We start from the raw sequence: 12690 nt of genomic DNA, 5'->3' as shown, positions 1-12690 counted from the left end.
CAACTCAGCCCAATGCTCTTTCCTGCGCTGCGACCTAGGGCTAGGGTTAGGGTTACGCCTAGGGTTAGGCTTCAGAAAAGCACAAAGCCCACAGCTCCAGGGACACTGACAATGCGGAAGGAATGCCAAGGAGAGCGCGGTACGGCCCCAACATTGCAGCCTCACTGGCTTCCTCATTAGAACCCAACTCAGCCCAATGTTCTTTCTTAGGCTGAGACCTAGGGCTAGGGTTAGGGTTAGGGTTAGGCCTAGGGTTAGGCTTCAGAAAAGCACAAAGCCCACAGCTCCAGGGACACTGACAAGGCGGAAGGAATGCCAAGGAGGGCACGGTACTGCCCCAACATTGCAGCCTCAGTGGCTTCCTCATTGGAACCCAACTCAGCCCAATGCTCTTTCTTGGGCTGAGCCGAGGGCTAGGGTTAGGGTTACGCCTAGGGTTAGGCTTCAGAAAAGCACAAAGCCCACAGCTCCAGGGACACTGACAATGCGGAAGGAATGCCAAGGAGAGCGCGGTACGGCCCCAACATTGCAGCCTCACTGGCTTCCTCATTGGAACCCAACTCAGCCCAATGCTCTTTCTTAGCCTGAGACCTAGGGCTAGGGTTAGGGTTACGCCTAGGGTTAGGCTTCAGAAAAGCACAAAGCCCACAGCTCCAGGGACACTGACAATGCGGAAGGAATGCCAAGGAGAGCGCGGTACGGCCCCAACATTGCAGCCTCAAAGGCTTCCTCATTGGAACCCAACTCAGCCCAATGCTCTTTCTTAGGCTGAGACCTAGGGCTAGGGTTAGGGTTACGCCTAGGGTTAGGCTTCAGAAAAGCACAAAGCCCACAGCTCCAGGGACACTGACAATGCGGAAGGAATGCCAAGGAGAGCGCGGTACTGCCCCAACATTGCAGCCTCAGTGGCTTCCTCATTGGAACCCAACTCAGCCCAATGCTCTTTCTTGGGCTGCGACCTAGGGCTAGGGTTAGGGTTACGCCTAGGGTTAGGCTTCAGAAAAGCACAAAGCCCACAGCTCCAGGGACACTGACAATGCGGAAGGAATGCCAAGGAGAGCGCGGTACGGCCCCAACATTGCAGCCTCACTGGGCTCCTCATTGGAACCCAATTCAGCCCAATGCTCTTTCTTGGGCTGCGCCTAGGGCTAGGGTTAAGGTTACGCCTAGGGTTAGGCTTCAGAAAAGCACAAAGCCCACAGCTCCAGGGACACTGACAAGGCGGAAGGAATGCCAAGGAGAGCGCGGTACTGCCCACACATTGCAGCCTCAGTGGCTTCCTCATTGGAACCCAATTCAGCCCAATGCTCTTTCTTAGGCTGAGACCTAGGGCTAGGGTTAGGGTTACGCCTAGGGTTAGGCTTCAGAAAAGCACAAAGCCCACAGCTCCAGGGACACTGACAAGGCGAAAGGCATGCCAAGGAGAGCGCGGTACTGCCCACACATTGCAGCCTCAGTGGCTTCCTCATTGGAACCCAACTCAGCCCAATGCTCTTTCTTGGGCTGCGACCTAGGGCTAGGGTTAGGGTTACGCCTAGGGTTAGGCTTCAGAAAAGCACAAAGCCCACAGCTCCAGGGACACTGACAATGCGGAAGGAATGCCAAGGAGAGCGCGGTATTGCCCCAACATTGCAGCCTCAGTGGCTTCCTCATTAGAACCCAATTCAGCCCAATGCTCTTTCTTAGGCTGCGACCTAGGGCTAGGGGGTTAGGGTTTCGCCTAGGGTTAGGCTTCAGAAAAGCACAAAGCCCACAGCTCCAGGGACACTGACAATGCGGAAGGAATGCCAAGGAGAGCGCGGTACTGCCCCAACATTGCAGCTTCACTGGCTTCCTCACTGGAACCCAATTCAGCCCAATGCTCTTTCTTAGCCTGAGACCTAGGGCTAGGGTTAGGGTTACGCCTAGGGTTAGGCTTCAGAAAAGCACAAAGCCCACAGCTCCAGGGACACTGACAATGCGGAAGGAATGCCAAGGAGAGCGCGGTACGGCCCCAACATTGCAGCCTCACTGGCTTCCTCATTGGAACCCAACTCAGCCCAATGCTCTTTCCTGGGCTGCGACCTAGGGCTAGGGTTAGGGTTACGCCTAGGGTTAGGCTTCAGAAAAGCACAAAGCCCACAGCTCCAGGGACACTGACAATGCGGAAGGAATGCCAAGGAGAGCGCGGTACGGCCCCAACATTGCAGCCTCACTGGCTTCCTCATTGGAACCCAACTCAGCCCAATGCTCTTTCTTGGGCTGCGCCTAGGGCTAGGGTTAAGGTTACGCCTAGGGTTAGGCTTCAGAAAAGCACAAAGCCCACAGCTCCAGGGACACTGACAAGGCGGAAGGAATGCCAAGGAGAGCGCGGTACTGCCCACACATTGCAGCCTCAGTGGCTTCCTCATTGGAACCCAATTCAGCCCAATGCTCTTTCTTGGACTGCGCCTAGGGCTAGGGTTAGGGTTACGCCTAGGGTTAGGCTTCAGAAAAGCACAAAGCCCACAGCTCCAGGGACACTGACAAGGCGAAAGGCATGCCAAGGAGAGCGCGGTACTGCCCACACATTGCAGCCTCAGTGGCTTCCTCATTGGAACCCAACTCAGCCCAATGCTCTTTCTTGGGCTGCGACCTAGGGCTAGGGTTAGGGTTACGCCTAGGGTTAGGCTTCAGAAAAGCACAAAGCCCACAGCTCCAGGGACACTGACAATGCGGAAGGAATGCCAAGGAGAGCGCGGTACTGCCCCAACATTGAAGCCTCAGTGGCTTCCTCATTAGAACCCAATTCAGCCCAATGCTCTTTCTTAGGCTGCGACCTAGGGCTAGGGTTAGGGTTACGCCTAGGGTTAGGCTTCAGAAAAGCACAAAGCCCACAGCTCCAGGGACACTGACAATGCGGAAGGAATGCCAAGGAGAGCGCGGTACGGCCCCAACATTGCAGCCTCAGTGGCTTCCTCATTGGAACCCAACTCAGCCCAATGCTCTTTCTTAGGCTGCGACCTAGGGCTAGGCTTAGGGTTACGCCTAGGGTTAGTCTTCAGAAAAGCACAAAGCCCACAGCTCCAGGGACACTGACAATGCGGAAGGAATGCCAAGGAGAGCGCGGTACGGCCCCAACATTGCAGCCTCACTGGGCTCCTCATTGGAACCCAATTCAGCCCAATGCTCTTTCTTAGGCTGCGACCTAGGGCTAGGGTTAGGGTTACGCCTAGTGTTAGGCTTCAGAAAAGCACAAAGCCCACAGCTCCAGGGACACTGACAATGCGGAAGGAATGCCATGGAGAGCGCGGTACGGCCCCAACATTGCAGCCTCAGTGGCTTCCTCATTGGAACCCAATTCAGCCCAATGCTCTTTCTTAGGCTGAGACCTAGGGCTAGGGTTAGGGTTACGCCTAGGGTTAGGCTTCAGAAAAGCACAAAGCCCACAGCTCCAGGGACACTGACAATGCGGAAGGAATGCCAAGGAGAGCGCGGTACGGCCCCAACATTGCAGCCTCACTGGGCTCCTCATTGGAACCCAATTCAGCCCAATGCTCTTTCTTAGTCTGCGACCTAGGGCTAGGGTTAGGGTTACGCCTAGTGTTAGGCTTCAGAAAAGCACAAAGCCCAGAGCTCCAGGGACACTGACAATGCGGAAGGAATGCCAAGGAGAGCGCGGTACGGCCCCAACATTGCAGCCTCAGTGGCTTCCTCATTGGAACCCAACTCAGCCCAATGCTCTTTCCTGGGCTGCGACCTAGGGCTAGGGTTAGGGTTACGCCTAGGGTTAGGCTTCAGAAAAGCACAAAGCCCACAGCTCCAGGGACACTGACAATGCGGAAGGAATGCCAAGGAGAGCGCGGTACGGCCCCAACATTGCAGCCTCAGTGGCTTCCTCATTGGAACCCAACTCAGCCCAATGCTCTTTCCTGGGCTGCGACCTAGGGCTAGGCTTAGGGTTACGCCTAGGGTTAGGCTTCAGAAAAGCACAAAGCCCACAGCTCCAGGGACACTGACAATGCGGAAGGAATGCCAAGGAGAGCGCGGTACGGCCCCAACATTGCAGCCTCACTGGCTTCCTCATTAGAACCCAACTCAGCCCAATGCTCTTTCTTAGGCTGAGACCTAGGGCTAGGGTTAGGGTTAGGGTTAGGCCTAGGGTTAGGCTTCAGAAAAGCACAAAGCCCACAGCTCCAGGGACACTGACAATGCGGAAGGAATGCCAAGGAGAGCGCGGTACTGCCCCAACATTGCAGCCTCAGTGGCTTCCTCATTAGAACCCAATTCAGCCCAATGCTCTTTCTTAGGCTGCGACCTAGGGCTAGGGTTAGGGTTACGCCTAGGGTTAGGCTTCAGAAAAGCACAAAGCCCACAGCTCCAGGGACACTGACAATGCGGAAGGAATGCCAAGGAGAGCGCGGTACAGCCCCAACATTGCAGCCTCACTGGCTTCCTCATTGGAACCCAACTCAGCCCAATGCTCTTTCTTAGGCTGCGACCTAGGGCTAGGGTTAGGGTTACGCCTAGGGTTAGGCTTCAGAAAAGCACAAAGCCCACAGCTCCAGGGACACTGACAATGCGGAAGGAATGCCAAGGAGAGAGCGGTACGGCCCCAACATTGCAGCCTCACTGGGCTCCTCATTGGAACCCAATTCAGCCCAATGCTCTTTCTTAGGCTGCGACCTAGGGCTAGGGTTAGGGTTACGCCTAGGGTTAGGCTTCAGAAAAGCACAAAGCCCACAGCTCCAGGGACACTGACAATGCGGAAGGAATGCCATGGAGAGCGCGGTACGGCCCCAACATTGCAGCCTCAGTGGCTTCCTCATTGGAACCCAACTCAGCCCAATGCTCTTTCTTAGGCTGCGACCTAGGGCTAGGGGGTTAGGGTTTCGCCTAGGGTTAGGCTTCAGAAAAGCACAAAGCCCACAGCTCCAGGGACACTGACAATGCGGAAGGAATGCCAAGGAGAGCGCGGTACGGCCCCAACATTGCAGCCTCACTGGCTTCCTCACTGGAACCCAATTCAGCCCAATGCTCTTTCTTAGCCTGAGACCTAGGGCTAGGGTTAGGGTTACGCCTAGGGTTAGGCTTCAGAAAAGCACAAAGCCCACAGCTCCAGGGACACTGACAATGCGGAAGGAATGCAAAGGAGAGCGCGGTACGGCCCCAACATTGCAGCCTCACTGGGCTCCTCATTGGAACCCAATTCAGCCCAATGCTCTTTCTTAGTCTGCGACCTAGGGCTAGGGTTAGGGTTACGCCTAGGGTTAGGCTTCAGAAAAGCACAAAGCCCACAGCTCCAGGGACACTGACAATGCGGAAGGAATGCCAAGGAGAGCGCGGTACGGCCCCAACATTGCAGCCTCACTGGCTTCCTCATTGGAACCCAACTCAGCCCAATGCTCTTTCCTGGGCTGCGACCTAGGGCTAGGGTTAGGGTTACGCCTAGGGTTAGGCTTCAGAAAAGCACAAAGCCCACAGCTCCAGGGACACTGACAATGCGGAAGGAATGCCAAGGAGAGCGCGGTACGGCCCCAACATTGCAGCCTCAGTGGCTTCCTCATTGGAACCCAACTCAGCCCAATGCTCTTTCCTGGGCTGCGACCTAGGGCTAGGGTTAGGGTTAGGGTTAGGCCTAGGGTTAGGCTTCAGAAAAGCACAAAGCCCACAGCTCCAGGGACACTGACAAGGCGGAAGGAATGCCAAGGAGGGCACGGTACTGCCCCAACATTGCAGCCTCAGTGGCTTCCTCATTGGAACCCAACTCAGCCCAATGCTCTTTCTTGGGCTGAGCCGAGGGCTAGGGTTAGGGTTACGCCTAGGGTTAGGCTTCAGAAAAGCACAAAGCCCACAGCTCCAGGGACACTGACAATGCGGAAGGAATGCCAAGGAGAGCGCGGTACGGCCCCAACATTGCAGCCTCACTGGCTTCCTCATTGGAACCCAACTCAGCCCAATGCTCTTTCTTAGCCTGAGACCTAGGGCTAGGGTTAGGGTTACGCCTAGGGTTAGGCTTCAGAAAAGCACAAAGCCCACAGCTCCAGGGACACTGACAATGCGGAAGGAATGCCAAGGAGAGCGCGGTACGGCGCCAACATTGCAGCCTCAAAGGCTTCCTCATTGGAACCCAACTCAGCCCAATGCTCTTTCTTAGGCTGAGACCTAGGGCTAGGGTTAGGCTTCAGAAAAGCACAAAGCCCACAGCTCCAGGGACACTGACAATGCGGAAGGAATGCCAAGGAGAGCGCGGTACGGCCCCAACATTGCAGCCTCACTGGGCTCCTCATTGGAACCCAATTCAGCCCAATGCTCTTTCTTAGGCTGCGACCTAGGGCTAGGGTTAGGGTTACGCCTAGGGTTAGGCTTCAGAAAAGCACAAAGCCCACAGCTCCAGGGACACTGACAATGCGGAAGGAATGCCAAGGAGAGCGCGGTACGGCCCCAACATTGCAGCCTCACTGGCTTCCTCACTGGAACCCAATTCAGCCCAATGCTCTTTCTTAGGCTGAGACCTAGGGCTAGGGTTAGGGTTACGCCTAGGGTTAGGCTTCAGAAAAGCACAAAGCCCACAGCTCCAGGGACACTGACAATGCGGAAGGAATGCCAAGGAGAGCGCGGTACGGCCCCAACATTGCAGCCTCAGTGGCTTCCTCATTGGAACCCAACTCAGCCCAATGCTCTTTCCTGCGCTGCGACCTAGGGCTAGGGTTAGGGTTACGCCTAGGGTTAGGCTTCAGAAAAGCACAAAGCCCACAGCTCCAGGGACACTGACAATGCGGAAGGAATGCCAAGGAGAGCGCGGTACGGCCCCAACATTGCAGCCTCACTGGCTTCCTCATTAGAACCCAACTCAGCCCAATGCTCTTTCTTAGGCTGAGACCTAGGGCTAGGGTTAGGGTTAGGGTTAGGCCTAGGGTTAGGCTTCAGAAAAGCACAAAGCCCACAGCTCCAGGGACACTGACAAGGCGGAAGGAATGCCAAGGAGGGCACGGTACTGCCCCAACATTGCAGCCTCAGTGGCTTCCTCATTGGAACCCAACTCAGCCCAATGCTCTTTCTTGGGCTGAGCCGAGGGCTAGGGTTAGGGTTACGCCTAGGGTTAGGCTTCAGAAAAGCACAAAGCCCACAGCTCCAGGGACACTGACAATGCGGAAGGAATGCCAAGGAGAGCGCGGTACGGCCCCAACATTGCAGCCTCACTGGCTTCCTCATTGGAACCCAACTCAGCCCAATGCTCTTTCTTAGCCTGAGACCTAGGGCTAGGGTTAGGGTTACGCCTAGGGTTAGGCTTCAGAAAAGCACAAAGCCCACAGCTCCAGGGACACTGACAATGCGGAAGGAATGCCAAGGAGAGCGCGGTACGGCCCCAACATTGCAGCCTCAAAGGCTTCCTCATTGGAACCCAACTCAGCCCAATGCTCTTTCTTAGGCTGAGACCTAGGGCTAGGGTTAGGGTTACGCCTAGGGTTAGGCTTCAGAAAAGCACAAAGCCCACAGCTCCAGGGACACTGACAATGCGGAAGGAATGCCAAGGAGAGCGCGGTACTGCCCCAACATTGCAGCCTCAGTGGCTTCCTCATTGGAACCCAACTCAGCCCAATGCTCTTTCTTGGGCTGCGACCTAGGGCTAGGGTTAGGGTTACGCCTAGGGTTAGGCTTCAGAAAAGCACAAAGCCCACAGCTCCAGGGACACTGACAATGCGGAAGGAATGCCAAGGAGAGCGCGGTACGGCCCCAACATTGCAGCCTCACTGGGCTCCTCATTGGAACCCAATTCAGCCCAATGCTCTTTCTTGGGCTGCGCCTAGGGCTAGGGTTAAGGTTACGCCTAGGGTTAGGCTTCAGAAAAGCACAAAGCCCACAGCTCCAGGGACACTGACAAGGCGGAAGGAATGCCAAGGAGAGCGCGGTACTGCCCACACATTGCAGCCTCAGTGGCTTCCTCATTGGAACCCAATTCAGCCCAATGCTCTTTCTTAGGCTGAGACCTAGGGCTAGGGTTAGGGTTACGCCTAGGGTTAGGCTTCAGAAAAGCACAAAGCCCACAGCTCCAGGGACACTGACAAGGCGAAAGGCATGCCAAGGAGAGCGCGGTACTGCCCACACATTGCAGCCTCAGTGGCTTCCTCATTGGAACCCAACTCAGCCCAATGCTCTTTCTTGGGCTGCGACCTAGGGCTAGGGTTAGGGTTACGCCTAGGGTTAGGCTTCAGAAAAGCACAAAGCCCACAGCTCCAGGGACACTGACAATGCGGAAGGAATGCCAAGGAGAGCGCGGTACGGCCCCAACATTGCAGCCTCAAAGGCTTCCTCATTGGAACCCAACTCAGCCCAATGCTCTTTCTTAGGCTGAGACCTAGGGCTAGGGTTAGGGTTACGCCTAGGGTTAGGCTTCAGAAAAGCACAAAGCCCACAGCTCCAGGGACACTGACAATGCGGAAGGAATGCCAAGGAGAGCGCGGTACGGCCCCAACATTGCAGCCTCAGTGGCTTCCTCATTGGACCCAACTCAGCCCAATGCTCTTTCTTAGCCTGAGACCTAGGGCTAGGGTTAGGGTTACGCCTAGGGTTAGTCTTCAGAAAAGCACAAAGCCCACAGCTCCAGGGACACTGACAATGCGGAAGGAATGCCAAGGAGAGCGCGGTACTGCCCCAACATTGCAGCCTCAGTGGCTTCCTCATTGGAACCCAACTCAGCCCAATGCTCTTTCTTGGGCTGCGACCTAGGGCTAGGGTTAGGGTTACGCCTAGGGTTAGGCTTCAGAAAAGCACAAAGCCCACAGCTCCAGGGACACTGACAATGCGGAAGGAATGCCAAGGAGAGCGCGGTACGGCCCCAACATTGCAGCCTCAGTGGCTTCCTCATTGGAACCCAATTCAGCGGAACCCAATTCAGCCCAATGCTCTTTCTCGGACTGCGCCTAGGGCTAGGGTTAGGGTTACGCCTAGGGTTAGGCTTCAGAAAAGCACAAAGCCCACAGCTCCAGGGACACTGACAATGCGGAAGGAATGCCAAGGAGAGCGCGGTACTGCCCACACATTGCAGCCTCAGTGGCTTCCTCATTGGAACCCAATTCAGCCCAATGCTCTTTCTTAGGCTGAGACCTAGGGCTAGGGTTAGGGTTACGCCTAGGGTTAGGCTTCAGAAAAGCACAAAGCCCACAGCTCCAGGGACACTGACAAGGCGAAAGGCATGCCAAGGAGAGCGCGGTACTGCCCACACATTGCAGCCTCAGTGGCTTCCTCATTGGAACCCAACTCAGCCCAATGCTCTTTCTTGGGCTGCGACCTAGGGCTAGGGTTAGGGTTACGCCTAGGGTTAGGCTTCAGAAAAGCACAAAGCCCACAGCTCCAGGGACACTGACAATGCGGAAGGAATGCCAAGGAGAGCGCGGTACTGCCCCAACATTGCAGCCTCAGTGGCTTCCTCATTAGAACCCAATTCAGCCCAATGCTCTTTCTTAGCCTGAGACCTAGGGCTAGGGTTAGGGTTACGCCTAGGGTTAGGCTTCAGAAAAGCACAAAGCCCACAGCTCCAGGGACACTGACAATGCGGAAGGAATGCCAAGGAGAGCGCGGTACAGCCCCAACATTGCAGCCTCACTGGCTTCCTCATTGGAACCCAACTCAGCCCAATGCTCTTTCTTAGGCTGCGACCTAGGGCTAGGGTTAGGGTTACGCCTAGGGTTAGGCTTCAGAAAAGCACAAAGCCCACAGCTCCAGGGACACTGACAATGCGGAAGGAATGCCAAGGAGAGAGCGGTACGGCCCCAACATTGCAGCCTCACTGGGCTCCTCATTGGAACCCAATTCAGCCCAATGCTCTTTCTTAGGCTGCGACCTAGGGCTAGGGTTAGGGTTACGCCTAGGGTTAGGCTTCAGAAAAGCACAAAGCCCACAGCTCCAGGGACACTGACAATGCGGAAGGAATGCCATGGAGAGCGCGGTACGGCCCCAACATTGCAGCCTCAGTGGCTTCCTCATTGGAACCCAACTCAGCCCAATGCTCTTTCTTAGGCTGCGACCTAGGGCTAGGGGGTTAGGGTTTCGCCTAGGGTTAGGCTTCAGAAAAGCACAAAGCCCACAGCTCCAGGGACACTGACAATGCGGAAGGAATGCCAAGGAGAGCGCGGTACGGCCCCAACATTGCAGCCTCACTGGCTTCCTCACTGGAACCCAATTCAGCCCAATGCTCTTTCTTAGCCTGAGACCTAGGGCTAGGGTTAGGGTTACGCCTAGGGTTAGGCTTCAGAAAAGCACAAAGCCCACAGCTCCAGGGACACTGACAATGCGGAAGGAATGCAAAGGAGAGCGCGGTACGGCCCCAACATTGCAGCCTCACTGGGCTCCTCATTGGAACCCAATTCAGCCCAATGCTCTTTCTTAGTCTGCGACCTAGGGCTAGGGTTAGGGTTACGCCTAGGGTTAGGCTTCAGAAAAGCACAAAGCCCACAGCTCCAGGGACACTGACAATGCGGAAGGAATGCCAAGGAGAGCGCGGTACGGCCCCAACATTGCAGCCTCACTGGCTTCCTCATTGGAACCCAACTCAGCCCAATGCTCTTTCCTGGGCTGCGACCTAGGGCTAGGGTTAGGGTTACGCCTAGGGTTAGGCTTCAGAAAAGCACAAAGCCCACAGCTCCAGGGACACTGACAATGCGGAAGGAATGCCAAGGAGAGCGCGGTACGGCCCCAACATTGCAGCCTCAGTGGCTTCCTCATTGGAACCCAACTCAGCCCAATGCTCTTTCCTGGGCTGCGACCTAGGGCTAGGGTTAGGGTTAGGGTTAGGCCTAGGGTTAGGCTTCAGAAAAGCACAAAGCCCACAGCTCCAGGGACACTGACAAGGCGGAAGGAATGCCAAGGAGGGCACGGTACTGCCCCAACATTGCAGCCTCAGTGGCTTCCTCATTGGAACCCAACTCAGCCCAATGCTCTTTCTTGGGCTGAGCCGAGGGCTAGGGTTAGGGTTACGCCTAGGGTTAGGCTTCAGAAAAGCACAAAGCCCACAGCTCCAGGGACACTGACAATGCGGAAGGAATGCCAAGGAGAGCGCGGTACGGCCCCAACATTGCAGCCTCACTGGCTTCCTCATTGGAACCCAACTCAGCCCAATGCTCTTTCTTAGCCTGAGACCTAGGGCTAGGGTTAGGGTTACGCCTAGGGTTAGGCTTCAGAAAAGCACAAAGCCCACAGCTCCAGGGACACTGACAATGCGGAAGGAATGCCAAGGAGAGCGCGGTACGGCCCCAACATTGCAGCCTCAAAGGCTTCCTCATTGGAACCCAACTCAGCCCAATGCTCTTTCTTAGGCTGAGACCTAGGGCTAGGGTTAGGCTTCAGAAAAGCACAAAGCCCACAGCTCCAGGGACACTGACAATGCGGAAGGAATGCCAAGGAGAGCGCGGTACGGCCCCAACATTGCAGCCTCACTGGGCTCCTCATTGGAACCCAATTCAGCCCAATGCTCTTTCTTAGGCTGCGACCTAGGGCTAGGGTTAGGGTTACGCCTAGGGTTAGGCTTCAGAAAAGCACAAAGCCCACAGCTCCAGGGACACTGACAATGCGGAAGGAATGCCAAGGAGAGCGCGGTACGGCCCCAACATTGCAGCCTCACTGGCTTCCTCACTGGAACCCAATTCAGCCCAATGCTCTTTCTTAGGCTGAGACCTAGGGCTAGGGTTAGGGTTACGCCTAGGGTTAGGCTTCAGAAAAGCACAAAGCCCACAGCTCCAGGGACACTGACAATGCGGAAGGAATGCCAAGGAGAGCGCGGTACGGCCCCAACATTGCAGCCTCAGTGGCTTCCTCATTGGAACCCAACTCAGCCCAATGCTCTTTCCTGCGCTGCGACCTAGGGCTAGGGTTAGGGTTACGCCTAGGGTTAGGCTTCAGAAAAGCACAAAGCCCACAGCTCCAGGGACACTGACAATGCGGAAGGAATGCCAAGGAGAGCGCGGTACGGCCCCAACATTGCAGCCTCACTGGCTTCCTCATTAGAACCCAACTCAGCCCAATGTTCTTTCTTAGGCTGAGACCTAGGGCTAGGGTTAGGGTTAGGGTTAGGCCTAGGGTTAGGCTTCAGAAAAGCACAAAGCCCACAGCTCCAGGGACACTGACAAGGCGGAAGGAATGCCAAGGAGGGCACGGTACTGCCCCAACATTGCAGCCTCAGTGGCTTCCTCATTGGAACCCAACTCAGCCCAATGCTCTTTCTTGGGCTGAGCCGAGGGCTAGGGTTAGGGTTACGCCTAGGGTTAGGCTTCAGAAAAGCACAAAGCCCACAGCTCCAGGGACACTGACAATGCGGAAGGAATGCCAAGGAGAGCGCGGTACGGCCCCAACATTGCAGCCTCACTGGCTTCCTCATTGGAACCCAACTCAGCCCAATGCTCTTTCTTAGCCTGAGACCTAGGGCTAGGGTTAGGGTTACGCCTAGGGTTAGGCTTCAGAAAAGCACAAAGCCCACAGCTCCAGGGACACTGACAATGCGGAAGGAATGCCAAGGAGAGCGCGGTACGGCCCCAACATTGCAGCCTCAAAGGCTTCCTCATTGGAACCCAACTCAGCCCAATGCTCTTTCTTAGGCTGAGACCTAGGGCTAGGGTTAGGGTTACGCCTAGGGTTAGGCTTCAGAAAAGCACAAAGCCCACAGCTCCAGGGACACTGACAATGCGGAAGGAATGCCAAGGAGAGCGCGGTACTGCCCCAACATTGCAGCCTCAGTGG

The sequence above is a fragment of the Corvus hawaiiensis genome, chromosome 2, assembly GCF_020740725.1.
Source record: "Corvus hawaiiensis isolate bCorHaw1 chromosome 2, bCorHaw1.pri.cur, whole genome shotgun sequence".
In the NCBI taxonomy this organism is placed as follows: Eukaryota; Metazoa; Chordata; class Aves; order Passeriformes; family Corvidae; genus Corvus; species Corvus hawaiiensis.
The sequence above is the reverse complement of the archived record's forward strand: the minus strand, read 5'-3'. Positions refer to the sequence as shown.